This window comes from Anser anser, assembly GCF_964211835.1.
Source record: "Anser anser genome assembly, chromosome: 13".
Taxonomy (NCBI): domain Eukaryota; kingdom Metazoa; phylum Chordata; class Aves; order Anseriformes; family Anatidae; genus Anser; species Anser anser.
This window is the reverse complement of record NC_139734.1, coordinates 9871497-9898922: the sequence shown is the minus strand read 5'-3', so window position 1 is coordinate 9898922 and position 27426 is coordinate 9871497. Positions and strand designations below refer to the sequence as shown.

General features: G+C 45.8%; 1 protein-coding gene across 2 annotated transcripts in view; it reads left to right on the top strand.

The window, feature by feature from the left end:
* The first annotated feature begins 392 nt into the window (after nucleotides 1-392).
* PASD1 (PAS domain containing repressor 1) overlaps nucleotides 393-27426 on the top strand; it is a 97262-nt gene continuing 70228 nt past the window's right edge. Inside the window, exon 1 of one of the 2 annotated variants that reach the window (XM_083797168.1) lies at nucleotides 393-7439. The gene's annotated coding sequence lies outside the window, so the exon portion shown is untranslated. The other variant, XM_083797165.1, reaches the window with a different exon arrangement.

Sequence of the window (27426 nt, the reverse complement as noted above, 5' to 3'; positions counted from 1 at the left end):
CCTCAGGATGCAGTTCGTCTCTTAACTTCTGTGATCCATCCTTAATGATACAGTTCTGATGCTGGAGATCAACTGAAAATACCAAAGTTTAGCCCTATATCTGGAGTGTTTCGGGTCACTTCAAGGGAACGAGTCCTTGAAGTATTTATTGGTGGTTTCCAAAGGTGATCCTGATGATTTGGGTGTTTGAACTGCTTTGATGGCTGTTTGTGTGTTGGGTACAGCTGTGTTTAAATGTGGGGGGGCTGTAGCTCAGACGGCAGGTTCGGCAGCATCCCTCAGACTTGCTGTGTGGGTAGCAAATTCTGTGCGCTCTGTTTACTGTTTGCGTTCATGCTTAATGGCTCCAAAAATGTTGTTAGAAATAATCTTGAATAACAGATGTTTAAGTGAAAACTGGATCTTTACTTGTTTTTATATATTTTAAATAAAATTAAAATAGCAACTCTCATCACAATGATGACTGACTGATCTGTTATATGTTAAACCAATTCCTTTATATTTAGCCAGCATTTTTTCCAACCCATTATACTTCTGCAAGCAGCAGCAACTTCCTCACTCTTTTTTAGCACTTCTGCCTCTTTACCTCTCCTAGCTACTTGCTCCAATCTGAAGCACTTGACAAATATTTTCTATAGTGACACATCTGTTGTGATTCCTAGTTAAGATTACCTTGAGCTTTACAGGGAAAGGTGAGGGTTTTGAGACCCCTTGACAGGGCTTTCCTGCCCATGTGTCTTCAGAGTTGTTAGTGATACCAGCCCTTTTATTTGAGACTTAAAATGGTAATGCTAGGGGAAAAAAAATCCAATTTTATAAATGATTCTTAATTGGATAGCCATTTCTCACGGGCCTTGGGAGAAGTAATGAACAGCACTAAAATAACAGGATGTTTGTGTTGTCATAAGCTTAAAAGATACAAAACAGTCCAGCACTGCTTTCAGATGTACTTTTATCTCAGCATGTTACAGAACAAGTGCACTGAGTAGCAGATCTTTATGAATGCAGTGGGTTGATTGCTGTCCTGAAGAAATCACCTTATAACCTGATGTATTATGCTAAAGGCGTTCTGGGGAACAAACACAGCAAACGTGTTTAAGTGGAAGGAGAGAGGCGGTCAGTGCAGTCAGCCCCTGGTAACTCCTGGGGTCACTGAGCCTGTCTTTCAGCTGTCTCCATAAAAAGGAAAAAAAAAATCATACTTTTTATTATGGGTGTAGATGCACCTCAGAGAGGTAAAGGGATTTGCTTGGTGTTATGTCAGCTCACACCTTTAAAATTGAAGGGTGGGCGTGGAAAGGGACTGGAACTTGAATCGTTTGACCTGCTGGCAGCAATATCTGCCATTTGCCTCCATCCATCCACAGTGATTGTAGGGATTGTTCTGGTCAGATCTTGGATCAGTGGATATCAGGAGTGTTAGCTGTTTTTGTGTAGTTTGATGTTTTCTTCAAAGTCTGCGCAGCTTTCTCACGCTAGTGCATGCTTCTCTTTGTCAGTTCTTCTGAGTATCCCACGAAATCCCTGGCTCAGCAGGTCTTCACCTTTTTTTCAGCTGGCTTTAGGCTTCTCTGGTCGTCTTTCATGCGTACCTTTTCTCTGTCTGCTGCTTTCCTCCCAGCTCCTTCTGAAATCTTCAAAAAATAAGCTAGCTCAGGTTTGCACATTGCTGGAGGATACTGCTGCACTTTGCTTGTTTCCATTATTCCTTCAGTAGCATTAGCGCTGTGGTTTCATCCTGCTTTGCTCTCAAAAAACACATCCCTGCGTTCGCCCACAAAACCTTGCTGGGAATGAGGTCTGTGGTCAGGATGCAGACTATGCATGTGGTGCTATCTGTGAGAACGGCTGGCATGAGGCTGGGAGAATAAGGAAGTGAGTAAATAATAAAGGAATTAGACTCATATAAATACCCTAATTTTTCATGTATGCCTTTGGGTATGTACATGTCGTAGTCTTAGCTCTAAGCAGTTTGTTTGGGTAGATACATCCAAGCGTGACTAATCTGCATTTGTCTCCCTCTTCTCTCCTTTCCCAAAACATTGTACTGTTTGAAATGTTTCATTTTTCTGTATTTAAAAAATATTCTATAATCCAAAAAACTTTTTTCATTTTTCTAGAACAATTGGTGGAAGTGTTTTTATTAATCTTTTTATTATTTAAGTGCTTCTATCTGCAATACACAATGAAGGCAAGTGAATTGATTTTTTGAGACAAGCTTGCTTTGTATCCTACAGAAATGATGACTCATGAGATTCATCCAGCCCTCATCTGTATTCCTCCCCCAGCTAATAAGTTAAATGTGAGTTTTATGTTTGTATTAAAAGGCAGCCTGTGCTTACCTCACCAGGGAGCTTGTTTGAGCATTGAGTTCACGAGAGGAAAACTTTTTGGCAAAGTAAAACTGCATTTCTGGGCATTAAGGTGCTTGAAAAATTTGTTCCTTTATCTTTGGGCCTGTTAATAGTGCGTATGGAGAGTATTGGTCTGTGTAAGATGCTCTGCTGATAACACCACCCTCTGTGGCCATTCTGACTGATGCAGTTCTACAAGCGGTTGTGCGGATGGAACTAAGAAGGGAGTGTGGAGGCACTTCGTCAGTGTTGTAGCTGGTGTCCTGTGCCACAAGAAGGCTGGAGCTGACTCCCATGCTAACGAAGCCAAGCTTGTTTAAAACTGAATCGAGTACAGCCACGCGGTTCTGCAGCGCAGATGTGCCGTGAGCCTGCAGCTCGCTCTGAGGCTCAGGAAATGCCAAAGCCACCTACCTTCTTTAGTACTGCTGTGCCCGCATAGCCACAGGACTCAAGGTAGGGCGTTGCTCTGGGGCTGCCTCCAGGGCCTGTTTTAGGCACAGCTCCAGAAGCCAGCGTGCTGCTTTGAGGTGGAGGGTCTAAAACCTGGGAGCTGCACTGGGACTTTCAGGACGTGTGGAAAAGTTACAATAACCCGTTTTGTACTTGCTGGTGTCTGAGATGTGCAGAGGATCTCCTCTGTTACGTTGCTTGGCCTAATTTAATTTTTTAATGTATTCATTAGATCACCAGAGCTGTAAGAATAAATCTCTCTTCAGTCCCCTTTTTAAGGGGTTTTCTCATCTCTTCCGCTCCTGGGAGTTCTAGCATTTACTGAAACCTGTAATCATCTGTAAGTCCTTTTTCAGTGCTTTACACTTTCAAAGTGTTTTGCCAACGCTAATTAGTTATGTTAATGAGAGCCAGAGGTGTCTCTGTATGAAAGCACAAGGAAAGCTTTTGCTGTGCTCCCTTTTTTATGTGGAGGAAGAAGTGAATATGCTGTGGCCCCATGTATCTATACATAAAACTCCCTGGTAAGTGCAGGAAAGGGAATGATGCCTTCTCCAGCAGTCATTTGGTGTCAGTTAAATGAGGAATCCCTGGTAGGGGTGCACAGGAATGAGAGTCATCATTGGTGTCTCTCTGCCCATACTGGGGTGTCTGGTAAAACAGAGAAGCCAGGTCCTTTATGTGAATCAACTGCTCTCCCAGAAAAGCGTCAACTGGGATTAAGGAGGGAGCTTGAGGAACCAGCTGTGGTACAAACTGCTTTGGAGAGTTGGCCTTGAAAAGTGGCTCGCAGTGGATGTTCCAGTTGCATATTTATTTAACTGTGGACTCTGAAGCAGAGATGCTTACACCTGTTAAAGAGCCAAGCCTGATGCTGGTTCTAAGATTTGATCCTTTCATGATGCGACTATTGTGTAACCTGGAACAGAGCTGAACTCCTGAAATGCTTTTGCCTAGCTGCAAATCAGCATCCCTCTGTGTACGGTGCATGAGGCCAAAGCAGTGACAGTCTGGACAAGTGTCTTGCACTACCTTCCCTGCTGTTAATTATTCAGCAGCTCCACAAAACCAAGTCCTGTTTTTCCAAGTACCCCTCCTTGGTGAAACCTGAAGAGGTAACACAGCAGCTTGAGAGGCAAAACTTTGCACAAAGAAATCCACACTGAACATCATTTTTTCCCTTTCTGGTCACTGCAGCCTTAATACTGCCTTGCAGATGTTGGGTTGACTGGTTTACTTTTGAAAAAAAAATACTTTTGTAATTGATTTTCCAGGAACAATAAGAACACACAATTATTTCGTGCCTTTGCCATTCCGTATGGTGGGAAGGGTTGGCTGTAATTAGAGAGACTGCAGCATAGGCATGTCCGTGCTCTGTCGGCCAGAGCTACGAGCATCTTTCTGCACGCCTCCAGCTAAGGCCAGTCTGTCTGCAGAGTCCTGTTAAAAAAAAGTCTCTGGAGACTTTGCAGTGTTTTTATTTTCCCGGAGCTCTCCACAACAAGCGTGCTGCTGTGAATGGAGTTCTCAATAAAAGAACCTGCAGAGGTGCCAGTGATTAACTGGGTCATGTGTGACAAAGGGTTAAGCTTTGTGTCCCACAGAGCGCTCAACAAAGAATGCATGAAGTACACAGTGTCCTCCTGACTTATGAAATGCCATCTGTAAGAATAAAGAATGAAAGCAACTTAGACCATTAACATCACATTTTCCAAGGGAGAGAAATGCTTGGGGCAGAGCAGCATGGAGGAGGAAGAAGAGAGTGAGCTATGGCAGAAGTGGAAGCTGAACTGCCCGTTGAAGTTGAAAGACTGAAAATATCTGGTGGATAATTCATGTTCTTGGCTTACAAACTCAGTTGGGATTTTGGTTGCAAGTAGGGCAAGCACCAAAAGCATAGGTGAGACACATCCGCTGAAAAATGCGGGGCACTCTGTGAATTAGTAAGGGATGTCTTTAGAGTTTCATAGATAATATTTAGTTTTTCTTTGGATTCCCCTTAGCTGGTATCAACAGCTTTCCTTAGTCTGAATTTCATCAGTGATCAACTGTCATAATCCTGCATGTGGGCTGAATGCTATACATCATTCCTAACTTATAAGCACAAGGTAAACCACGTGCCAGTGCAAAACACGATCCCCAGGATTTCCAAACCCTCTTAGGTTAAAAGTACATTATAACAAAGATAGTATGTGTGCCCAAAAACACCTAATTTCACAGAAAAGTAACTTGCACAATGCATATTTTGCAGTTTGATGGTTTTCCACACGATGTCTACAAATGAATGGGGAAACTAGTAACAAACGTGTATGCCTGTTGAACAAGATCTTCACAAAGCACAGGGGCTGTTCAAATGCTTTAGGGGATGAGCATATTTATTACAAGCTGATAATCCTTGTAACTTATGTTAAAACATAAATGGATTAGAGTACAGTCTGAGAAGCGTGAAAGTGATTAATAAACTACAGAAATAAATATGCTAGAACCCTAAATAATATTGTAATCCTCTAAGGGGAAATCGCACCCCCATTCGTTTACAATGGTATTGTGACTCTTCGTGTTAGTCCAAGTTTGAGTCAGTGCCTCCATGAAAATCTCCTGACTTGCCTTCCAAAACAACATCAAAGATGAAGGGAGAAAAACAGACTTGACAAAACCAGGTCACTTCATCAGCAAGAGCGGAGTGGGCTGAGCAGCTCTGCCTCCCAAACCAAAGCTTTATTTCAGGAGCGTTGCCGCACTCCCCTTAGTGTGTCACTGGTGCCATTCTCAGCAGCGAGGGACCAAAAAGCATCACAGCAGCAGACAAAGGGCTGCAGGCCTTTGCGAAAGCCTGGTGTCTCCTTTCAGAGCGCTGCTGTCCTGAGATGGAGGATATGGAGATGCACAAGGCATCCCTTTGCAGGGGATCTCCTTGGGTTCAATTAAGTTAACATCTCAGTGCAAAATAAACGCCTTCTTTCACCTGGGGCTTTCCTGGGTAGGATTTTGAGCAGAGCAACTTAATAATGTTTCCAGCTCTTTGGGATTTGAAATGGTATTCTTGCCTTTTGGTGTAAGCAGAAGGTGATCATGAAGCATGTGGGAGATCTTTAATCTTCTAGATTTACATTTTGTAGGTTTATCATGTTGCTTAAGCGTTTTGTTTCATCTTGAGCGCTGGCAAGGCAAGCAGGTAAATAAAGGTAGGCACAGAGCATTTTAATGTGCTTTTTTCCTGAAATCATTGGAGCAGCCAAGCCCCCCCGCAGCCCCCTTGACCACAGCCCCACCCTCCCATCTGCATTTCATAAGGGTATTAGTGGTGTAATTAATAGTTGTATAACAGTACCTAATTAAACTCTGATCATATAGTGTAAATTTAACTTGATTATCGTTAGCCTCAGTGAACTCTGCAGGAGATTAATCCCCGCAATTCAATCAGCGCAGAAAGCAACAGGGCCGGTCCTGCCGAGGGCTGAATTTCCAGCGTATGGAAAGGCTCTGCCCTCCGAAATCCTGCCGCGGGAGGTAGTGGCACGGAGCCCCAGCTGTCGGCCAGGGGATCGCATCGCAGCCGGAGCCTCACCATTTGCAAACTGGTTAAAAGCCACTGGGCTGCCAGCAGGCTCCTGGGGCGTAGATCTTCAAATCACTGAATAAGGAGTCCGTGAGAGGATTAGGGCTTACATAAGAGTTTTGTATCTGTACTGAAGCTACGGCCCTGTATGTTGGTGGGCTGTGTCCACTGATAGTTCATGGACACAAGGCCCTATGGAGCGACTACAAGCCATGTTTTGTTCAAGATGAGACTTCAAATACAGCACCTGGTCCATGTCTTACAGAAGCTGGTGGGGTTTTGTCTGGGGGAACAGAGCCAAGGCAATAATGTTACTTATCTTGATTTCTCCAGATTAAAATGCTCTGTGCTTTCCTGCTGCCCAGTGTGCTAAAGAATGTTTCCCTTTTCATTTGCTAACGTACCAAATGAGCCTTTGGTAAAATCATCTTTTCTCCCGTATGTAGTCCAGAAGCACAGAGCCTGGTTTTTGTCCTGTCTTTCACTGAGCACATCTGTTTGTTTGCTGCTAATAATAGTTTAATCAATGGGGCCGATCCCGGCGTGTTCTCAGTCTGACAGTAGCCCAGAAGACCCAGCTGACAGCAGGGCTGTTGTACGTGTCATTTTTTTTTCCAAGTGTTTTGTGCTTAATTAAAAGCAAAGAGAAAGTTTTACTCTTGTTTGCATGAATGGTCACATCAAACAGTAGAGGAAAATCTAGGCCAAGCTGCTTTCAGCAGGCGAAGGAACATTATACCATTGCACCGCGTCCTTTTGGAGTAGCAGTATCTCTTAATAAACGCCAGGGACCTTTTGAACTCCCTTTGACGCGGGGAGCTTTGTTTTTCATTAGCAGCCCGAAGCCCACCTTGCCTCTCCCTCGCTCGCCGCGGCGTGGCTGTTGTGGGAAGATGTGTCTGCGTGGGATGGGGGACAAGGAGTCTCTGCGGGTGGAAGTGCACTGGGTGCACGCTCGTTGCCTACAGAAATGGTGCCGGTTATATAACTCTCTCTATGAGTAATAAGGTAAAACTCTGTCAACTCTTCTGCAGGAGGTTGCGGAGGGTTTGGTGCTCTGGGCTGATTAAAAGGTAAGTCAGGAATTTGTCTCTTGTTGCCCAGGTGTGTGTTAGTAGCTGCATTGCTGGAAAGGTGCTCAAAAATGACGGGTTTAAATGTGTTTGCAGCCAGTGGTGCTTCATGCGAGCACAGCCACTCTGCGCAGTTAGCATGCTGCCTGAAACCCCATTTGTTACAGATCGTTTTAGGGCATTGATGCTTTGTGAAATAGCTCTGTAACGTGTTTGTACTGTTTCTGCTTTCCTCAAAGATGAGCGTGTGTCTGAAACACAATTAAGAATGTGCTGTTCTTAAGCTTAAATGGCTTTCCCTTAAATTTTATAGTGGCAATAACACTTCTGAGTGAAGGCTGTGCTCAGGCAGCGAAATGCTTTACATTTAATGACCACAAGCTGTTGGTGTTGCTCATAATGTGACTTGCTGGGGCTTTGCTGCTGTCATTTGCGCTTGCAGAGTTGTGCCTGCCTGCAGCTCAGCTGGTACCTGTTTGTCCAAGCAAAAACGTCTGTGTTTTCCAGCGAGTGTGTGCTGGACGCTTGTGTACGTGAGCGTGGGTACCCACCCCTGTTCTGGTTTAAGGCTGCAGCTGTGGGTCGAGGCAGGCGTGCTGCTGTGACAAGAGCTGGCTGTGTGTGCAATGCTCTCCTGCAGAGCTGCTGTGCCAGACAGGCACTTCAGAGAGCAGAAAGCAATCCCCATCTGCAGCAAAGAATGCCTGGGCTTTGGGGGGCAGTGTTACAGGGGTTTTAGTTGCTCTCTTAGCTCTGTGTGTGTGAGATACTGCTAAAACTGGTGGCTTCTGGTCAAAACTGTTTAAAAAATAAAAGGGCTGGACTCTGTTTCGGTGTAAGCTCAGAAGATTCAAACAGTGGGACACGGTACCTAAATAGGCAAGGGGATCTGAATTCTTCCCAAACAGCAATGTGCCTGAATCCAGAGCAGCCTCAGGCTACAGGACTGGCCTTGCGAGGGTAAACGTTGTCCTAAAATGAACCGTGCAGCAGAAAAATCGCTTGGCATTAGATACAGGCTCGTATTCGCCTGGGACTGTGAATCTCTTTTACTCAATTTTTAGGCTCCCTTTTGTGTTACCATCTAAAAGCTACTTGATGTCACCATCCCTGTCACTTTTGCTTTTACATTTGCTCCTTGCAACGTTCAGCTGGAATAGCAAACTACCAGGGCCCACATCCTATTTCATCTTTGTCCTCTTCCCGAGCTTGTGTCTGATGGTCCCAGAGACCAGGCTGGTCCCTGCCTGGATACATGGCTCTTGTGTGGGCACAGATTTAACCCGAGGGCTGCCTCTGACTCCAGACTCACGTGGGCTCCCTGGGGCCTTGCTGCCAGTTTTTATGCTGGGGTAGTGGTCATTTGGCATTGCCAGTGCCCTTCTGACATGTTGCTGAAGCTTTGCTGGGAGCAGCTCGGACATTTTGTGCCCCAACCCCAGCTGTGGAGCATCAGCAGGACAAGCTGAGGCTGGCTGCTGGCATTGTCACACCTGGGGAAGGGAAGGGCTCTCACATAGCCCTCCTTGGCAGCAGGTGTGGGACATCTCTGCCTCTGCGAGTGCCCTGGAGGGTTTCACAGGGAAGTGGCTTTGCCATGCTGCAGAAACGGCACATCCCTTCTCTGCTATCAATGGGTGCAACTAAGAAAAAATAACATTATCGCTAGAGACTGCAAGGGGGTTGAGGCAGGAACTGTCTCATACTGCCAGCTGTGGTGTAGTAGAGATCACTCTTGAGAGGTGCAAATTGCCTCCAGGTGTGACCCACACTCCCTGCTCGTGCTCAGCAGATCCCAGCTGGGGTTCTTGTGATCCACCAAGAGGCACAGCAGAAGGGTGAGGAGGCAGGCCATGTACTTGTGGTGCCATGCAGCTCCCTTCTGGGTTCAGCTGAGCTCCCTTCCTCTGTCAGAAACGATGATAAATGTGAAATTGTGGTTAGTGTTCAGATACAAAGATCTGTCTCTTGCTAGCCATTCCCAGCTGATCCCAGCCACAGGTAAGCCAAAGACGTTTCCATTTGCAGGTTCTGTAGGATCTAAGTGCAGGAGGATTGGAGCAGGTCTGTGCCCCATCAGAGCTGCCTGCTGACAGCACGGGAGTGGCAGTCCAAGTGACAGAGCCCCAAGCAGGCACACGCTGCTGGGGGCTGGGATCGTGGCACTCACCGAACTCATCCCGCAGGGAGAAGTTCTGCTTCTGGTTGCTTTTCTCCAGCAGTGGCCATGCTCACTGGGTCTTGCTGGTCCTGTTGGTCTCAGGTTTTCCCCAGCAGTCCCACTAGGTTATTTCACAATAGCGTTGCGTGTGCTTAGGCAAGGATTTGGGGGGGAACCTGCTCCTTGTCCTCTGCCTGGTCCCTGCCGTAGTTGATGACACCCGTTGTTTCTGCTAGGTGCAGGAATTGGATCAGTTGCACAATACTGAGACGCTGGTGCTGTGCTCTGCCAAGGGGACAGGAGATAGCTTGGGAAAGGCTTTTCCTCAGTCTGTTTCATCCACTTCTGTTTTCTCCAGCTGAACCAGTTTCAGCTGGTTGGAAGCTAATGAACCAGTTTGATGCTGGACTTGGAGCTGAACCAGAACAGCTTCAGTTACAACTGAGCTGAAAAGCTCAGCTTCCACCCACCAGGCTCCCTGCTTCTGGGGTGCAACTGAACAGAAGCAGCACAGGGCTGGCCAGGAAACAAAGTAAATGCACATAACTAGTCACAAAATTAATTATAATAATTAGAAGTGATGGGCAACCTAGCTGGGAACTTAAACGCAGCTGCCAAGAGTTAACCACGCCTTGAGGACTGCTCTACTGTCACCTTGAGGCCAGCCCTGTCCTGCTGGGTCCTGATTGCTGCCCTGGGGGTGATGCCTGCCAGCCACGGGGCCAGGAAGGCCTGGCAAAGCCTGCCGATGGTGAGCCTTGGCCTGTACGTTAAGCAGATTCCTCTCTATGCACATGCCTATATTTAATTACCATTATAAAATGGTAATAAAAAATTTAAAATGTCATAGCGATGCTGTGCAGAGCTGGGGCTTGCAATTCAACTGCAAGTCTCCTGTTGGCAAAGCTGCTCCAAGTTTTATCCGAACTCTGCTGTCAGACACTCGTTCTCTTCTCTGAACCACTCTCAAGCAGACAGGCACTGCTTCCATCGCTTGGCACTCGCTTTGCTGGATATGGTTGTGTCAGGTAGGAGCAGAGGTGCCCAGCAGAGCGAAGCTTTGGCGTTTGTCTTCCTGTCAATGTATCCTCTCATAGGATGGTAAGACCTTGTTCTCCTTCAAACCTGACAAGGCTGATCTGAAGCTGGCAAACAAACCACAGGTTTCGCGAGGAGAGGGGAATAGGGCACAAGATCGCATGAGCATTTGTCCTTAGGAAGCCAGACAAAACAGCGAGAGCTTTGCCAGCTTCTCTACAATGTAGATTTGTACGCAGGAATTTATAAAGTTTTAAATTGAATGAATGCTTAAGGCAATGGAAACTGCGTGTTCAGTGCCCTGATGTCTCCAGCACATACTACTGCATATCTGGACATCAGGCCTCATACAGCTAACAGCTACTGGCGAGTGTCTCCTAGCTCATTTGGTGGTTGTGTCTGGGACAGGGGTGTGTTAAAACACCAAACTGCAAAGTGGAAATGAACAGATCCACGTGTGGAGTCATCAGATGATAACAGCACTTGGTTGCTTCTGGGATGAGCTAGGCCAGAGCTGGTAGTGAGCTCTTCTTCTAGTGAGTTCCTCTTACCAGCCCCCAAGTGATAAAGCTGAGCATGTCTCTCGGTGGTCATGTGAAAGCAACAGGGGTGTGATTTTTGCAGTATCACTGCCTGAAGTTGCTCTAGGAACTCAGCTCTGGAGGAGAGTTGCTGGTCTTTACTTTTTTTTATTTTAATTTTTTTATGTGCTTCCAGGATAAACTGAAACACTCTAGAATCCAGGTTAGCAGAACATCAAAATGTACATGCCTAAGAACTTGCAGCGTTAACCCAACTGCAAGGTTATAAATAACTGTAAAGACTCGAGTGAAAGCAGCAGTGATAAAAGCAGGGGGAAGGGATGGGCCTTGATAGTGTTATCTGTGCAGAGAAGAGGCTTTCGGATAACGGGAGGTATCTGCATGTTTCCTGTTGAAACCTTGACATTTTAATGGTGTGTTCTTCGTGCCACGCTCTTTAGCCTTGTTGCCTGTTTGTTGAATTGGAGAACTGTAAATGTTTGCGTTTGTTCGTTGCTGCAGGGGTAGGTGAACAAAGGTCCTTGAGAATTTTGGGGGCCAAGCGGTGTAAAACCAGAGAGAATGGTTGGGAGAATAACTCTGGGAAAAGTGAGTAAACTTGCTGGGAGCTGGCATCAGAAGTGCCCCAGCTTCAGAAAATAAAAGCTTTGCTTTTGGTGGGAGGATGGGAGAGGAGGAGAGTGACTTCCGACATGCAAATAAAAAAAATAGATTAAATAATTGAGTGTTCATCCGTTTCAGCGTAGCTCTTGGAAGATTTCCCAGGATGTCTTTAAAGAGCTCATTGTTAAATAGTGGGACGTTCTTTCCCCACAGGTATGTGTTAAAATAAAAACATTTCATTTTCTTTACTTGAATCACACAAAATTCTTCACATAGAAGTGCTGGGCCTGGGGATTACTGTGAAGGCTTTTGGGAAATGGCTCTGCTGGGCTGCCTTACATGAGATGCGCCGTGTCTGTGTAGCTCTACAGTTCTAGTTTTTGTCCAGCAGGGAAGGGGAGCAGCTCAGCATGCAGTCTTGCCTGCCTGTCTGTAAAGGGGAAACCGTAGGTTTGACTGGAGTTAGGTTTAAACCTTTGTGCCATCAGGAGCAAAGTTGGATCTTTCTGTTCTTTAAATCACCCTTTTTCAAGACATTTTAAAAAAAGTATAGTGTTTTTTGCCTCAGTCCAATCAACTCAGCCATTTTTTTCTAGTTCAAGTGTTTTGTTGCAGGAATTAAAATATATGTAATTACTTCCAAGCTTGTTTTAACATTATGACACAAATATGTTCACACAGGAAGCAGTCCTCCTTTGCCTGAAGAGCAGACGGGCTCTTAGGTGCTGACACTGAGCCCCATAAGGTAGGCTCTGAGCCCTAGTGGCCAGGTCCTGGTGTTCTCTGATACCCTGGGGAGCCGAGCCTAAGGAAGACCAAGAAATTGCCATGTTTTCATTGAATTTAGTGGCCTTTTGATTAGATTGTCCTTCCTTCTATAGACTCCAGGACTGGAGTAATAAAGGATGAATAATAAAGGTAAGTACAGGGATTGTTTCCATGCTGAGCTGTGCCAGTGCCTCTGGCATGCCTGTCCATCGAACCTATTTGCTGTTCCGATCTCATCTTATCTAGAATTTGATTTTGAGTGTCCATGGTGGGTGGATCAGGCAGCCCCTTGCCCAAAGCACTGCTTCAGCTGTGTGGAAAATATTTTGCTGGACAGTATATTTATTAATAGCTGATTCTGTATGGAGACGGAGCACCACGTCTGAGCTCTCGTGGCAGGGCTAGCTAATGATGTTGGACAGCGAGCAACTGTCACTTTTTGCCAGATCTTCCATATTGCAAGTAAGCAGATTGCAGCATGCAGTTGAGGTGGGCAGAATGGCAGTCTAATCCACCACAGGGCTCTACCCAAAGTCAAATCTTGAGTCTGTTCTTCTCAAGAACAGGGAAACTCATCTCAGAGGCACAACGAAAGCTGAGGAGCAGAACAGTCACCAGCTTTGCTGAATAAACTCCATCAGCGTGACTGAGGGCTTGAAGACCCACATCCCTGAGCAATGATAAAATAGGATTTGTGAGGAACAGAAGCAACACAGAATCTGTCTGAAAATATGTCCTTGTACATTGTTTGGAAATGCAGCACGGTACATTTGCAAGCAACCTGAGGAGCTGGAACAGTCTTGTATAGAAAATGCAAATGCATTGAGGCCCAGCTGGTAGTGTAGGGCTCTTAGTAAGGCTTTCACTTGTGAGAGCTGTGGCAAGTGGCATACAAAGAGACTTTGAGCCATCTCTTTCTTTTCACAGTGTAGCAAGGTGCCGATCCCTAATGTAGAGATAACTGTGACTTCACCTGAACCAGTACAACAGTAGTGCCACCTAGTTCTGGCTGTACCTTTCTGCACCATCTCACACTGGTGCTCAGCTGTAGGTCATCCTTCTCTGCTTCAAGGGGTATGACTGTCCCTTCATGCTTCCCTGGTAAGAAAGCAATGGCATGGCCTGGTTTCTCCATCCCTTTTTAAAAGGGAAATTTTTCCTATATATTATAAGATGTAATGTCTTTTGGAAACGATCCCTCCTGTTTTAGCTCTCATTTGGCCAAAGCACATAGCACATCCTTGAATCTGAGTAGATAAATAATTGCGCTGATGGAGGTGCTGCTTACTATTAAACTGTTCGAGTCAATTGCTGAATCAGCTCCTTGATCTTTGGCAACTTCTGTACTACAGCAGAGTTTATAGATGTAAACATTAGGTCCTAGATATGGTTTCTTCAGATGATGCTGCAACATATGGGGCACTGTGGCTCAGCTTTATGGAACAATAAAACTCACCGAATGCTTTGAATAGTTTCCTCCCCACAGATCTTTATATCTGCTCTTAAATTTTCCTCAGTAGCATTTAATAGAGTTTAAGAACATCTTTGTTGTGTTCCCCTTAAATTGTCCTGCTGTCTGTGCAGTGTCTGACATGTATGGGGTGCTTGTGAATAATGCTGTCTTCACTGCAGTAGTTAGCATGTTGAGTTTGAAGGCTGTCGATCAAAATACATACCATCTCATGAGTAGCTGGTTTGAGACCTTCAACACAGGCATTTTTGTGGCAAAGTAGTTGAAAGCTGATCTTTTATGAAATTTTCTTCCAGCGTTAGCTTTCAACTGTGCGTGATTTTCCATGCAATGGAGGCTGGGAGCAGAGGAAGCGCCTCTTCAAGGGCAAGATGTGCTTGAGCTGGTCATGAAAGTGCACCCTGAGGGCTGCTGAATCAGGCTGTTCATAAAAGTCAAGAGCATTTAAATGTACGAGATGTTTACGTCCTTTCTTGAAGTGTTATAATGAGGATGAAGTGATAGCATCAGGGAAACGGGGTCACGGAGCTAAGCCCCGCGGAAGCACATGCCCGGCTCCTCCGGTGTTTACCCTGGGATGTGTTTTGGTTACTGGCTGCTAAACAGAGAGGAGCTGAGGGCGCGTTATCACCGCTCCGAACTGCAAACAGTTTGTTGCATCTGACTGGAGAACGCATCGTTGGTGGCTTTAACCAGCTGTAACATAGAGGCTGTTGAAAAACACAGCTCTGTTACCATAACAGCACTCTTATTTTTATCTTCAGGAGGAAATAATTTATTGAAATTACCTTTTAGCTACCAAAAGGTAAAGATATTTCTAATTGGAATGGTACCCATGAGTACACGTAACTTTTTTTAAGGTAGAAAAATGTTTAGTGATAGGCCCATGCATTTGGGCCGTGTGTTCTCTGCAGTCTTCAGTAGTTCAAGGATTTTTTGTTGTTGTTTTTCTTTTTGTATTGCTTTCACAATCCTAAGGAGGTGATGGACAGTCTGGGATTTTGAGTACTCTTTAGATGGTTCTTTAGCATGAGGCTTCTAAGGATCTGCATGCCGAATTGCCACTGGAGACACCCAAAGAAGGGTTTATGCCCAAAAAGCACTCCCAAAAAGAGCCCACCTACAAGACAGGAGATCCAGCTATAGAGGGCTTGAAGGCCTTACCGAGGAACCCATGAACAGTGCTGGAAAACACCCTAAAAAGTGCTTCCTCAAAGGGGTTTGGGCCACGTGCATTCAGATTGGTACTTGCATGATGATTAAACCTTTGTTGTCCAGCTGATTTAGAGTTTACAGCTTGTGTACAAAGCTAAGCAATGTAGTCAATAAAATCACTTCATGGTCTGCTCTCAGAGAAGACATGTACTCTTTCACTGCCCTCGTCCTAAAACCTGTATTCCCAGAAAGTCAATGACCAGGAGTATTGTGAGTTAAAAGTACTTGGTGGGAAAGAGATGAAAACAAATCCCCCAAAGCAATGTAATACAGAGCTATTTGGGGTAGAAAGGTTTTCTCTTCCTTAACGTGGTGGTGGTGTGTTTTTTTTTAAATGTTGCATACAAATTGTGATAGCTCTAGAAAGTACTTTAAAAATCTGTAGAATTAGGTAGACTGACTTTTTCCCAGAGACTTTATTATTAAAGTATATAGTAGAGATCATCAAGAGGTGTCATTCTATCCATGTCTGTTCCAATAGATCAGCAATCAGAATCATAGAATATCCCAAGTTGGAAGGGACCCACAAGGATCATCGAGTCCAACTCCTGGCACCACACAGGTCTACCCAAAAATTCAGACCATGTGACTAAGCGCACAGTCCAAACACTTCTTAAACTCCGACAGGCTTGGTGCAGTGACTGCTTCCCTGGGGAGCCTGTTCCAGTGCACAACAACCCTCTCAGTGAAGAATGTCTTCCTGATGTCTAGCCTAAACCTCCCCTGCCTCAGCTTGACACCATTCCTGTGGGTCCTATCACTGGTGACTAAAGAGAATAGATCGGCACCTGCCCCTCCACTCCCCCTTGTGAGGAAGCTGTAGACCGCGATGAGGTCTCCCCTCAGCCTCCTCTTTTCCAGGCTGAACGGGCCAAGTGACCTCAGCTGTTCCTCATGCGTCTTCCCCTCTAGTCCCTTCATCTTCATAGCCCTCATCTGGATACTCTCCAACAGTTTCACATCCTTTTTGTACTGTGGTGCACAGAACTGTACACAGTATTCGAGGTGAGGCCGCACCACAGCAGAGAGGGACAATCCCTTCCCTCCACCGACTAGTGATGCCGTGCTTGATGCACCCCGGGATATGGTTGGCCCTCCTGGCTGCCAGGGCATGCTGATGGTTCATATTCAGCTTGCTGTCAACCACAACTCCCAGATCCCTCTCTGTGGGGCTGCTCTCCAGCATCTTGTTGCTCAGTCTGTATGTATAGCCAGGGTTGCCCCATCCTAGGTGCAGGACCCAGCACTTGCTTTTGTTAAACTTCATGCGGTTGGTGATCGCCCAGCTCTCCAGTCTGTCCAGATCTCTCTGCAAGGCCTTTCTACCCTCAACGGAGTCCACAACTCCTCCAAGTTTAGAGTCACCAGCAAATTTGCTCAAAGCATCTTCTAGTCCTAGTCTAGTTGTTTTGACTCTCATGTTCTAGAGCCTCATACCTGTTATATAAGGGTAGATGGGCAGGTGAGGTGGGCAGGGAGAGGGCTCGCCTACCATCCCGAGCAGGAACCTACTTCCATTCCCTGCTCCTTGGCCTAGGTCCCCTCCTACTGCATGGCAGGACGGGGGAACTTTTGTCTTCTGTGTAGCAGGAGACACTTGTGTTGTGGCAGGCTCATGAGTCTGTCTCAGGGAGGGCAGAGTAAGCTTCCACCAGTCAATTTCCCTCTCTGACTCCCTCATGCTCCTCAGCGTACTCACCTCCTCCCAAAGCTCCAACACCAGGCTGAGCAATTCTTCAGCCAGGGCTCACCTCCCACAGGCATACCTACCGCTGTTTCTGTCAGACACAGACAGAAGACTCGGGCACACCCTGCAGCCCAAGACCTGGATGGCTGTGTGTTTCCCCGAGACCTCCATCTGGGTAGCCACGTCGGTGACTGTGGATGGAGAGGCTGCAAGAGATGCGGAGGCCATGGGTTTCTACCTGGTGGACATCATGGCCGGGCTCTTCACAAGCAGGTTACAGCTGCCATTGGAGAAGAGCACTGAGGGCACACGCCCTTCCCGCCCTGACTGAGGCGCCCCGTCCTGGTCACCACGCTCCCCAGGGGCTGCCTTTGTAGGGCCTGTGAGAGGGCGCTGCTGCCTCCGCCTGCGTCTCCTCAGCCTCCCTCACGAGGGTTGCTGGGCCCCGGCGGTTCCCTCGAGTGGCCTCAATCCCCCCGCTCCGCTGCAGAACGTGCCCGCCCCCGAGCCGATCGCCTCAGCGAGTGGCTACAAAATGGCGGCGACGCGCGATGTAAACAGCCCGCTGCTGCTGGCTCCGCCCGCGCCTCCTCAGCTTCCTTCACGAGGGTTGCCGGGCCCTGGCGGCTCCCTCGGCTGCCTCGAGTGGCCTCGATGCCGGCAAAAAAGTCCAGCCCGCCTCGATCTGCCGCTCCGCTGCAGAACGCGCCTGCCCTGGAGCCAATTGCCTCGGCAAGTGCAGCAATCATCTTTTTCTCTATTAAGCTTAACAGAAAAACTTTTAGAGTTATCTTCTCAAACCCTTGCTATGTAGGTAGTGGAAAATCAAGTATTGCTGTTCTACTGCAGTCTTTAAAGGAACTTGGCTGGTGAGATTCAGTTTCCCAGTAATCTAGGGGTCTGCAGTCCGGAACTTAAAAAACAAAACAAACAAACAAAAAGACATCTAAGAATATTACTGAATTAAATTGCTAGGGTTGGGAAGCTGGCATTCCACCCCTAAAAATAGTCATCTCACTGGAAGGTGATGTAGCCCTAGTGATCATCTCGGGCAGGAGTGAGTCGAGGTTTATCTGGGCCCATTTGTTTCAGACATTGAACCTTTTATGGAAGCTGGGTCCTTTTGAGGCATTCCAGTTTGAATGTTCTGCTGAGTCACTTTTCACAAGTTTAATGCTATTTCTTCCACATCCAGGCAAGTCCTGCTGTGGGTTTTTTGTCCTGGTGCCGTGCATGGTGTGTTCTGAAAACCCAGCTGGCCATAGGTTGCTTGGCTTGCTCTGCCTGGACCAAGGGTTTGTTAGAGGAATTTAAATTTAAATAACATTTCCAGGGTCTAGATCTTTATCATGTTTAGAAGATAACTTGTTCTGAAGGGGTCACCGATTGCATGTGAGCTCCTGCCAGCTCCTACAAGCACGGCCGTGTTTGCGCAAGCCAGGGTTTGTCTGTGGGAAGGTAGGCACTCCGCTCCCACCTCCGTGCAGATGGGGACAGTTTCACAGCCTGGCCTCATCTCTCGTAAAAACTGCAAATTTTCTCTGGGTTCTCCCAAAAGGTACTTCTGTGGCTGTTCTGGTGGTCTGATGTTCTCCAGCTGCCCATAAATGCGTGCTAAAAATGTTGATTTTGCTTTGATGAGTTTTTGGTTGGTCGCTTTGGGGGAGCAGAGAACATGGGGCTTGGGGTGTGTGTTGATATTTTTGAGTTGGATGCTATTGTTCAGCCTTATTCATAAAGATCCTAAACCCAAGGAAATTCAGCCACATTAGAAATAACATGGGTAATGTTTACAGTCTTGCTCCCTACTGAATGAAAACCATTAAAGCACAAAAGTTGTGAAAAGCTAAACTGAGTTCTCCACTTGCATAGCAGCACTTTAAACAGTGATGAACCTAAGCACAAGCTCAAGTTTTACTCAATTTAGATCCTTATTCAGCAAATACTTAATAGTATCATGTAATGGTCTGAGAACTGGCTTGGCTGTGGAGGAAATCCAGGGCTGTATTTTGTGAACACTCAAGTCCATCGCATCACAACCCAAAACCAAAATAAATCACTTTGCATTTGCTAACACTGAATTTAGGTGGGTTGCACTGGGTTTGCATTGCGAATGGCTCAGTAACAATATGCCAGGTGACAGTGCTGTTGAAATAGAAAATAGCACAGGTGTTTGGAAACAGTTCTTATATGGGAGAAAAAGCCTCTTCTACATTCCTTTGTGAAATAGCTCCAGACAAAGCACCAGCACAAAGCAGTGTGTAGGAGAAGAAAGAAGTGCATTAAGGTTTCTCTTTATCTGTCGCGTGAGTCATCCAAACCTTATGTAAATATGCTTTCTTTTAAGCTGTATTTATCTTATAGAGGAATCAATAGTAATGCTTCTCTTTCCTGGGCAGCAGTGATGTAGGCAGCACAAACGGTATTTCAATAAGCAGTGTTTTGTGCATCCATCATTCCTGTGGATCTCAACAGGCAAGAGACCAACTAAAAGCACTTCCCTGTGACCATTACTTGGGAACATAAACTAAATCCTGGACCCCAAAATCTGGGTTGATAATGCTATGTAATCTGTTTATGCAAAGACGGGTATGTGAGTCTGAGTAACATGGTAGCTTAAAGTAATCTTACTTTTTTTTTGTATGTATTTGTGTATGTGCTTCATCAGGTGGTCCACATGAAGGTTGAGAGGCTCTGTTAGTGTAGTTGAAATGTGCCTGAGACTTGTGAGAACTAGGTTGTAGCTGGCCAGTAAGAAGTATCAAAAGTTAATGTGACAGCAAGAAAAAGATTTTGAGAACTGCAATAATCTTAAATAGGACGGGCTTCTCTGAAGAAAAAGGAACTTTAATATTATCTATGTTGAACTTTGGGGATGGGTTTGGATTTGGACTGTCCTTTCAACCACTGACACACTCATATGCTGTAAACTAGAGAGAGCACAGGGTAAAATTAGGGGTCTCTGATGTTGTACCAAGGTCCTGTGGTGCCACAGAGCTATGACTGGCCACCGTAATGGTGAGCCCAGAACCAGGCCTGTGAGTTTTGTCCTTGCTCTTTCCTTTCTGATCTTTTTTCTGCCTGCTATTTGTGTAATTCCTCTCCGCGGATCCCAGATTTTCAGCTTGGGCGCTCACAAGGCAGAACGGAGCCTCTTGGCTCTGGTGTCCTGACCCGCTTGTGCTTTGCCTGGGATGGAGTGAGTTATTTTCTCCCATGCAAATATTTACTAAGTGCGTGGGGGAGAGTTCGTATACAATTTGTTGGCGTTACGCCAATCGAGATTTATTCTGTTGTGTGCCTTAGAAGTTTAATTAACATGAGCTTTGCAATATGTGCTGGAAAGTAAATAACAGGCACATCTTTATTTACTTAGCAGAAGAGTAACACTTCCTTAGAAAATATGAAAGCTTTCCCTAGTGCACGCGGCTGTATTTGCCAGTACCCTGCAAACCAGCCCACAACACACACGCTTCTTAAATCCCCTGTAAGCCCAAATATCAGGCTTAGGGGAGCCTTAAGTGCTGCACAAATCTTGTGGTGAGCCTTTGTGCAGGGGGAGAGCTTCATCCCAAGAGCTGAAGGCAGTGCAAACAAGCAGGCAGACACGAGGCAGAGCCATTTGGGGAAGACACTTCAGATGTACGGGCTGATGCTGCTCTGCAAATTTTATCATGTCAGTAATCAAAAATATCCAACATGAGCGGAATACCCGCAAGTGAACAGTTCTGATGTGGAAGGACTTCTTGGCTGTCCACTGCGTTGTAAATCTCAACTGGCAGCATTTTATAACGGGAGTCCTGGTGTAACCTTTAGCAGAGAACCGCAGATGGCAACCATGTGAGAAGGCCACTGTGCTTTTGATGCCATCTGCATTGTAATCAACTCTGTTTTAAAAAAAAAAAAAGACTTACCCTATCAGTGATACATCATCCTTTGATGTCTCGTCCATAAAGTCTGGTTCTGGGGCCTGGCAGATTACCTACACATGAGGCTTCCATCATGGAGAGCAAGGTTTGGCCTGATCAGTGGTGAAAAGTCAAAGCCGAGTTGGGAGCTCTGCTTAGAGATGAGAAATGAATAATAATAAGTAAATAATGAGTCCTCATTAACTTCCTCGGATTGCCTTTGCGCAGGGCCAGGTCTGGGTGTACGTGTCTTCAGGGCATGGGCTCAGACCAAGAGGAGAAGAGCAGGGCTTTGGGGGAGAGCCTTTGAGGGGGACTCAGAGACAAGGGTGGATTTTCCTTGTCTGCATCCCTTGGTCTGTGCAGCTCTTGAGTTACGGCATTAAACGACCTGGAATAGCAGTCTCATGGTATTGCCTGTTTTCCAAGAAAAGCTTTCATTGTTTCATAAGTGGCTAAAATGCGTATAGCCACTAACTTCACTATTAACATGACTTTTACAGTAGGTTTAATGGCAAGGACCAGATTTTTTGTTGGGGCTTAACTCTGCTGCCGCAGGTGGGCTGAACTGAATGCACCGTCAAACTTCTCGGCTTTTCTCTGTACTTCTCCTATTTACTCATCACTGACTTTTCCCTTCATCCCTGTTCCTGTTTCGTTCTTCAAATATCGTTTAAATGATGCTTAATGTGAGCTAAATGCTACAGAAACGCTACTGATTGCTGCTGCATTCAAATTGGACAACTCCTTGTTATCCTAAGGCATCAGATTGCTAAATTGTCTTTGAACACCCCGATACAATGAATATTTTTCCAGGTTGTCATTACAGAAAGGTAGGGATGCATATTCTTGCATAACCTTGGGAAAAAAAATACATAATATTTGTTAATTGTGCCTCATCTCCACATACATGTTAACGGCTCTGCTGCTGTGAATAGGTTATTACTGGTTTGTTTGTTTGCAGTCATCACCCCCACTTCGGTACCGAAATTGCAGCGGGTGATGTTTTTTCTCCGGACCTCTTTATAACTCCTCTTTCATCTGCCTCCCAATTTTTCTCTGCCAATTGAAATTTCATGCATTCTGGGGGGCTGGTAACCCAGATGTTTTCATGACAATAGTGTCTTTATCATCAGGATTTCATAATTAGGCAATTATTTTTTTTACAATACAGTCATTCCAAGATTTTTGTGTAATAAGCAGTTAGATATTATAATCTGCTAGAAATGCATTTTTGTCTAAGTATGGATTAGAATAGATTTTAATTTTACAATTTCAGAGATCTAAATTAGACATTGTAGTAAAGAAAAATGACTTCTTATGTCTATTAGAGTACTTACTTTTGTGTTGTGCTTATGCCAGCTAGAGAGAAATACTTCCATATGTTTTTAATCTTAGGTTAAATTAAAATTGCTGGTAAAAGAGATGGTGGAAAAAATGGTTTGTGATGGCAGAAGAAAATGTAGCTAGAGTTTTTAAGATATTGCAGTGCCCTGTGCCTCCTGCTCTGTAATAGGGAAGTCAAAGCGTCAACAAAAATAAAATCTGAGGCTGACCTAGTTGGAAGGTGCAGTACCTTCAAGACCTTTTGTTCTGATTATTTCAACTATGTGTTGTTTTTTTTTTCCCATGAAGGTAGAATAGTTGACCAAAAGTCTTTTAATTTCCATCCCTTCCTATTTTGTGTGTGTTTCAGTTAAGAGATGCACTGGCAGTAACTGCATGCAAAAATGGGCATATTCCAGCAAAGGATCATTTCCCATCGTTTCCCTTAAGAGCTCCCTCTGTTATTTATCTCACTTTGTCTTAATACTCTTATTTGTCTTCCCTGATATTTTCTTCAGCAAAATATTAGTCCTTTCAAATACTAAGCATATATTTAGTCTTCCCGTTTCTTTTTCTTCTTAATAGTTAGCATTAAATGCTGATTTCCAGGGACGTTCACAGGGGGAGATAGAGTTTCCAACATTACTGGATGAATATATACACACACACACACATATATATATATATATATATATATTCTGTTTCTGTGCTTCTTTTATTCCTAATAGAGATCTGTCTGAGAACTTTACTCAAGCCTTTATATCTCCATCTGCATTCTGATGGGAAAACTCCCAGTAGCTTTGGTCAAACAAAACGCCTTGAAGATCTTCAGTGTTTTGCTGAGCTGAGGCCCCTCTGAGTTCTCTCCTGCCATGAAACGCTGGCGGCTGGGCTGAGGCACCCTGCTGCTCGCTGAAGGCTTGTAATGACTGTTTCGTTTTGCTGGGCTTCTGGCTGGTTTTCTCCTCGTGCCTTTTGCCATGCTGCAGGAGCTGCTTGGGTACAAGCACAAGCGAAATGCAGGCTACCAAAATGGTTACCGGGTCTTTTTGCTCCTTTTTGCTGTAGCATTGATCCCATGATCCACTTCTTATCATTTTCTCTGCCAGGAGACTAGTAGTAGTATAATTACCTTTTTTATTTTTTTTTTGGCATTTGGTGTCCTGAGAATACAACATTCTGGGACTGCAGGGATGCCTGGGAGAGGTAGGGGAGCAAAGAGGGGACGAGGAAGGCGGGTGCCATCCCGAGAGCTGGTGGGTGCTGCTGGCTGTTGCCCTGTTGAAAGGAGACCGGGGAGGAGAGCTATGGCATGAGAGAGCAGCTTTTGCTGTTCACAGAGGTCCTCAAGTCTTCTCCGCCTTTAAAGACTGAGCTGTAGCATCTCTGAATTACCACATCATCTCAGGATGAGAGAGCTGGAGTGAAAATAGCTAAAGCAGATCTATGGAGAAAAAGCAGGTCTCCTTCAAGCAGTGTTCCCTACTTCTTTTCTACTTCTTTGCCCATGGCCACGATGCCTACAGTAGCGCTGGTGCTGCAGACCAAATTTCTGGTTGTTCTGCGTGTCGGTGTGATGGGCACCCAGGTGCTAACACTGCTGCACAGAGCACATGTGCTCAGGTGGTGGCTTGGGGTGACTCAAGGTTAGAAACTGCCCTTGACGTTCCTGTCTAGCCTAAAATGCTTTTTGTGGCCAGGATGAAGCAAATGATGACCGCAAGTCACCAAACTCTTCCCAACCAGACCCATTATTTGCCTCTAAGAAGTTAAGTAAGAGGTGACGTCGCAGTCTGAGCTAGGGGTGGCTTTCGTGTTACGTGGTGCTCAAAAAGTAGGTTACTGGGTCAGGAACAGCAAGTTCTGACTGTTTGCCAGCTCGGCCTTTTTTTTTCCCCCACAATGTTTATACTGCTGTGACCTGCCATGCTAAAATGAGTCTAAAATAAATGCAGGCAGTGCTTTAAAACAGCAAGATGTTGGATTGAACTTGTCCTTCTCTACTTCCATCAGATCGTCAGTTTGCGGCACACATGCTTTACGGTGGCATCCTTTCGGGGAATGAAAAGTAAAGCTAACCGGGGTCCAGTTACTATGAAAAAAAAAAAAGTTCTCTTTAAACTGTTAGCTTGAAGTCAATAAAAAACTTTCTTAGCTTCTCGGAGTGCAGAGGTGTGCGGTCACTCCAGATTCAGCAGTGGGGTGATTCAGGCGCGTGATGCGACATCCGAGGGAGATCCCTTCAGCCTGGGAGGCGAGCTTTGCTCCCCATCAGTGTTTCTAGTTCACCCCCCAGCCCTGCTCCCCCTTGTTAAGTGCTAGGAGAGGGGTACGCAGGGGATGGACAGCCCAGCTTCAAACGCTGGAATAATCTCACTAATAAAACTGTTACTCGAAGCAAAGCCTCCGAATATGTGCCGTGGCTCGCTGCCAGAGCTGACTGAAGAGGAAACTATGTGGGCCATTCAGCCAAGTGATTCATTGAGTTTTCGGTGCTGCTGAAAACTCATCCGAAAGAAACCAAAGAGGAAAAAAAAAAAAAAAGGCAGGATTTGAGGAAAGATTGCACCTCACAAAATCTCTTGTTTTTAAATCACAGAGAGCTTTCCCCTGTGATCTTGGGCAAAGCCCATGGCTGTGCTCGGCCTCGATTTCTCTGTCTGCAAGGCAGTGACGACAGCACGAAGTGCTTTCACCTCGACTTCTTCTGGGCGGAAAGTAACATAAAAGAGCAGGAATCTGTTCTGCATCCCTGCAGCGCAGGTAGCTCTCCAGCCTGGCACCGGCACTCCAACACCTGTGGCCCGAAAGTAAAAATATCAAAGCATGATATAAAGGTTCTGCTGAGGAACTGGCAAACCAAAATTATGGCAAAGGAATGCCCTCATAATGCTCTGTTTCCAGTCAAATGCGTGTGCTCTCCACGTATGGGATTCTGACCTATGAATGTAGTTACACTTAACAAGATGTACCAGTTGCTCAGGGGACTGATAATAGGATGTAGAGGCCTTTATCTCTGTGTCACGTGCTGAAATCCAGACCAGGCCATTGGGAATTAAAACATCTCAATATCTGATGTCAGTCCAAAACGATGGCCTGTGCAGAATGAGTCTCAGTGCAGTCACAGTCCTTAAACTTTTGAGGGTTCAGATTTGTTGTTTTTTCTTTCCTTTTTTCTTTTCTTTTTTCTTTTTCCTTTTTTTTTCTCTTTTTTTTTTTCTATTTATTTTTTTTGTGAGGGGGACAGTGTCTCTTGAAATCCCATCCCCGCCTTGTGTCTTCGCTAGCACCACGGTCAGCCATCGGCAGCCAGGCACGCAGCCAGCCAGACGTGAGGCCGTGGCGTTTTCTTTCCCTAAAGATGGTTTTAGAAATGAAAGCTGAAGTACGTCAGAGCAAGGCCCTCGGGAGAGCAGCCAGCGCTGGCTCCGCTCGCGCCGAATTTGTTTTGGGACTAAGTACGCAGTTGCGTTCTCTTGGCTTCTTAATGCAGCAGCTATTTAGGGATATAAAAATAATAGCTTGTAAAGAATGAGACATGTGTTTCCTCTGTTTCTTTTGCACACATGAAATATCCAAAATACTTATTTTTCAGAATTATTTGAAAAATGGCAAAACCTTTACTTACTGCTGCAAAGTCATTCAGACACGCAAGTCTGTATTAATTATGTTAAGGCTTTATGTTCCATTTATCTTTCCCATTCATCGATACCTGGTAAGGTTTATTTTTTTCTCTCTGAAAACAGCCTATGAGTGTGGAAGACTCCACAGTTGCCATCTAGCCTGGCAGGGGCTGTGCAAAAGGAGGTATTTCTTTTCCTTTCCTTAACACAAGGCCACGGTTGAGACAAGGTCTGCACACAGATGTGCTTGAGAGGAGTTTAGAGCAGCGAGGGCCATTTTCATCAGTGGCTGGTCAAGCGCAGAATTCAAATTCCCTGAGAGCTAAACTTGGACTTCTAGCAGTGGTTTTTGTGATCCCTCTTTGAGAGGAGGGGAACTGACTCTGCTAAGAGGAGCCCCGTCTTTGTCACCAAGTGCCACCACGTGCCCCTGGCTGGCACTGGTGATGTTGATCCCTAACTGCCTGGAATATGTTAGCAAAATCTGCTAGATCTTTGAGCAGCTCTTGAGCAGTCGCTGCCCCAGTGAAGTTGTTGGTCCCGGGAGATTCCCTCCAGGTGGAAGTGCTGTGGCGGAGGCGCACTGCTTCTCTTTGCTCCGCTTTGAAAGATGCAGCTTCCCAGCTGTGGCTCCTGTGGGTGATTTTCCAAAAGGCACGCCTGAGCAGCGGGGCTGGGCGTCTCCCGATTCCCTTTTCTCAATGTTTTTGGGAGACGTGAGTTCGTTCATCAGAGTTTACAGCCCCCGTCAGACAGATAACAGCGTAGCCACCCGTGCATGCAGCCTTTGTCTGGTGAGAAGGGACTGCAGAGCAGAATCGGCGAGCCAGATCGCTCGCTGGCTGAGGGGTATCGCTGCGGGTCTGCTCGTGGGGCTTCACTCCAGTTAAAGGCATGGCACAGCCATCCCTCCCTGCAGCCCTTCATGGAGCTCCATAACTACTTCATGTTACCTTTTGGCCATCTCAGTCTAAAATTTTGGTCCGTAAGTTTGGACTTCATGAGAGCCAGGCAGGATGTGAGCTGGGGATTTCTCCCTTTCCCAGGCACGTGTAATATATTGTGGCGTTCCAAAAGCTGGCGTTTTCCTCCTGTATTTGTAAGGAGGACCCTGTGATAGCATGGGGAGGCTGTAGGTTGATGATGGCCACACCAAACCCATGCAGCTGCTGTTTCTTTTGCTAACCCCAAACCCAGGCCAGCTGCCTGCAGGCACCTGAGGTGATGCTGCTGGAGGCGGCATGGTGCTGGCAGTCCTCGTTGCTCAGAGCCGAGAGGTGTCAGTGGTCCCACTCCATCCATTTCTTCTCTGGTGCTTGAAGTGAAAGGGAACTAAGGGCTGGAGGAGCCCTCACTGGTGAGAGGAGGTGATTTGCAGAGCTTACAATAGAATATAATGGGTATATCTGAAGGGTGAAATCTTCGCTGGGTACTTGTACTTCAAATTTCGGAAAGTGCCAAAGAAGAAGAGATTGAGAATCTCCACCGTGAGTGAACTGGGGCACTGAACCTTCTTTCTTTCTTTCTGAGTTCTCCATCCCACTATCCACGCAGAGACTTCTCAGATTGATGCACTTGGTTTTCCATTTTTGTGTTTAATAGTCTGAGCTGATGACAGGCAGAAGTGCTGCTAGGACAAGCACCT